The 3,794-nt window shown below is 44.1% G+C and overlaps 1 non-coding gene across 1 annotated transcript; it reads right to left on the bottom strand.

The window, feature by feature from the left end:
- Positions 1-919: 919 nt before the first annotated feature.
- Positions 920-991, bottom strand: trnac-gca (transfer RNA cysteine (anticodon GCA)). Its single transcript has one exon. It is a non-coding gene; the product is annotated as a tRNA-Cys (tRNA).
- Between the last annotated feature and the right edge of the window lie 2,803 nt (positions 992-3,794).

Raw genomic sequence — 3,794 nt, forward strand, 5'->3', positions numbered from 1 at the left:
GTTTGTCACCATTAGTGCAATAATGCATTGTTTAATGTTGTGTGGTGTAGTGTAATGGCTTTGCTGGCATGCATAAACATTTTTTGTTTGTTTTTGCCCCACCAAGATTTACATGCTAAAAAATAGCCACTGCATGATCATGAGCAATCCTAATTGTAGCCTAACCAATATCCAAACCGAGATTCAGTGAAAATAAAAATCTGACATGGATTGATTTATCAAGACGAGTCCCCAGGCTTGTCTCAAAGCAGCGTAAAACTGTGTGAAACTAGTTGAACACAGCGGGTAGGCTATTGCTTCAAATGTATTATAACCATTGGATGATTTTGGGAGTTTCTGTAAGCAACAGTTTGATGCCTTCAATTGCAATAGCCTACATTATTCCACTATTTTCGTCATTCAGTGATATTTATTCCCACAGTAATTCTATATGGATCCATCCTGTAGTTAAGAAAACAGCGCATATGGCCGCCTCAGCATTACGGTTACATTTCAAACTAAGCCGCATGCAGAACTTCACCGCAATCATGACTAGGTCGATTGGCGGGAAATAAAAGCAGAGGCTTTGTCCCCGGCAATACCTTTCACACATAAAGAAAAGTCTGCAAAAACATGACAGGATGCTAAAGTTGGCGGGGAAACATATTGGTTTGAAAGGTGTATTGGAAGGCAGAAGCCATCGCTCCTGCAGATGGAAATGAAGAGGGAGGGATCCCTGACACATGAGGACCCAGATGGAGAGGGAGAGCAATCATCTGTCAAACATTTCAGGTCTCACAGATGCTGTTCATTGACTTACTGAAATCGCAGCGTCCTCTCATCTAATAAGTGATTTGAGACAGAGGAAAACATCCAATCGCATGAGGGAAGTAATTAGATTGTGGCGTTTGACTTCTACAGAAATGAGAGAGAGAAAATGAGGGGGCACCCGGATTTGAACCAGGGACCTATTGATCTGCAGTCAATTGCTCTACCACTGAGCTATACCCCCTGTTGGACAAGAGTGGTTTTATGATTCTCTTGTTGGTTTTAGGCCAGGGCCATGTGACTACTGCTACCAGACTGGGGAACCGCCCAGCTTTCTCTCATTGAGTTTGTGTGAAGTGAGTGAGTGAGTGAGTGAGTGAGTGAGTGAGTGAGTGAGTGAGTGAGTTAGTGAGTGAGTGAGTGAGTGAGTGAGTGAGTGAGTGATGTGAGTGAGTGAGTGAGTGAGTGAGTGAGTGAGTGGAGTGAGTGAGGAGTGAGTGAGAGAGAGAGAGAGAGAGAGAGAGAGAGAGAGAGAGAGAGAGAGAGAGAGAGAGAGAGAGAGAGAGCAAACAAAGGAAGCTGAGCAAACAAAGGAAACGGGGTGGTGGTCACATACAAACTGGCACTCTGAAACAGTCACACAAAACACATCTTTCCATCAGGCATTCTGAATACGAACCGTTGAATCCTAACAATAACAGACACACACACAGAGACCCTGCATTGTGCCCACTGAACAGTCAATGATAAGAGTCAGGGCACTGTTTGGGTTCCCAGGCTCCCAGTTTATAGTGTCTCGAGACTTTTCCCGGGTAGTCTCCAATGTTGGTTTTTAATCTCGAAGATATCTTGTAAATGTGTGTTATATTGTGGAGTGCCACTTGAATAAACTTTTCTAAACACTATGTTTCTGTTTTTTTAATAAAGTCAACTGAGCAGTATCCAATGTCTTCTTTGTGTTCTACTGTGTATTTATTTTGTACACACTCTCTGTCAAGAGGCTGATTCTCAACAGTCCTGTATTTACAGAGACAAAGCTCGGACTAAAAGCTGAATTGGTCTGGTTTTCAAGGATGCTATGTGTGTCCTCTACTCTACTCATCCCCATCGGCTCTGTCTCAGTGTGGGGGGGAAACTTCCCCTGCGATTCCCACTCAGCCGCTTATGGAACGTAAAGCCATGCAAGCCGGGAGGAGCTGTAGGGATTGAAAAAGCCAGAGGGCACAGCTCGAAAAGTTCACACTAAATTCTCTTTTTCTCTTTTAATTCTAGCAGAACGGAGAAAGCGCTGGTCTGAGAGCCAAAGTCAAGTGACTTTGAGGGTTATTCTTCACAGAAAATGGGTTTTCTATAGATTTGACAAGCCAGAGAGACACATAAATGGTGCAAACACAACTGGAAGCACATGCACACACCAAACCATCATCAAAGGAAAAATGATGCTCTGTTGTTCTTTTTCGATCTCTTTCTTTTCCCCCTCTCTCTCTCAAACACATATTTGAATTCTGATGCGTCTCCATAAAGCAAGGTTCAGAACGTCATTAACTGTGACTTATTCTTCTCATCAACTAGGGAATCATCATCATTCCTGCTCTTCACAAGTCCTTTCACTCACAGCACCACACAGTCATATTACCTTACATCAAGACAAGACACCCTCTTCTGTCCGTCGCCATGTCAACGGACCAACAGATTCCAATGGGCAGCATTCTCATGGACCATTAGGTGCTTGTTGTGGGCAGGGGGCTCAGATGGCGTTGTCGTGGTTTCTCGGTTTTCTCAGACAAGAAAGTACAGGGAAAAGGCAGGGAAGACTGAAGAAGTTGTCTTGGAGTTCCAAATTAAGCAGCAGCAGCTGAAAAGATGAGCTCCTACAAATATTGAAATTTAAATGTTTTTTTTAGAGTAAAGTACATCGAAAAAAATCAAAAGAAAACTGCAAACTGAATAGGAGACCAAACAAGCAGCTAACAAATAAGAAAGGCTTTTGAAAAAGTAACAATTTTTCATAAAATTATACCGTTTTCTTAGCTAGCTAAGTTGTTTACCTGTTGCTAGGCAGTTGCTAGGGACATTCCTGGAAGAAGCTAGCTAGCTAACAAGGAGTGTCTAGTTGGCAGAAGAGAAGAAGGGACAAAGAAGGGACAAAGTGGGACAAAATAAGGACAGAAGAAAAGGGAAAGGGGACATTAAGGTGAAGCAGTCCTCTAAAGACACAAAAGACAATAATACAAGAAACAACACTTCTATTGCCTCTCCCTCTACGATACGCACTTCCGGGTTGGAGCGAGTAGTTGCATTCCGCTTCGCTCCACAGGTAGTATTACATTTCATTTCATTACAGTACAACAGTTTGATTTGTTTGATCTTAGCTGGCTACATAGCCGTCTTTGTATCCAAGATAATTGTGTAGTCTAGAGTAATTGTCGAGGTTACCTAGCCAGCTACACTTTCAAACAAAGTCAACAACGCAGCCACTGCTAGCTAGCCTATTTCACCAGCCAGCAGTACTATATCATTTTAGTCAATAAGATTTTTTGCAACGTAAGCTTAACTTTCTGAACATTCGAGACGTGTAGTCCACTTGTCATTCCAATCTCCTTTGCATTAGCGTAGCCTCTTCTGTAGCCTGTCAACTATGTGTCTGTCTATCCCTGTTCTCTCCTCTCTGCACAGACCATACAAACGCTTCACACCGCGTGGCCGCTGCTCCTCTAACCTGGTGGTACCAGCGCGCACGACCGCCATGTGGAGTTCCAGGTCTCAGGCAGCCTCTGGAACTGCCGATCTGCGGCCAACAAGGCAGAGTTCATCTCAGCCTATGCTTCCCTCCAGTCCCTCGACTTCTTGGCACTGACAGGAAACATGGATTACCAATGATAACACTGCTACTCCTACTGCTCTCTCCTCGTCTGCCCACGTGTTCTCGCACACCCCGAGAGCTTCTGGTCAGCGGGTGGTGGGCACTGGGATCCTCATCTCTCCCAAGTGGACATTTTCTCTTTCTCCCCTGACCCATCTGTCTATCGCCTCCTTTGAATTCCATG

Source organism: Salvelinus sp. IW2-2015, unplaced genomic scaffold (assembly GCF_002910315.2).
Source record: "Salvelinus sp. IW2-2015 unplaced genomic scaffold, ASM291031v2 Un_scaffold4171, whole genome shotgun sequence".
Classification (NCBI taxonomy): domain Eukaryota; kingdom Metazoa; phylum Chordata; class Actinopteri; order Salmoniformes; family Salmonidae; genus Salvelinus; species Salvelinus sp. IW2-2015.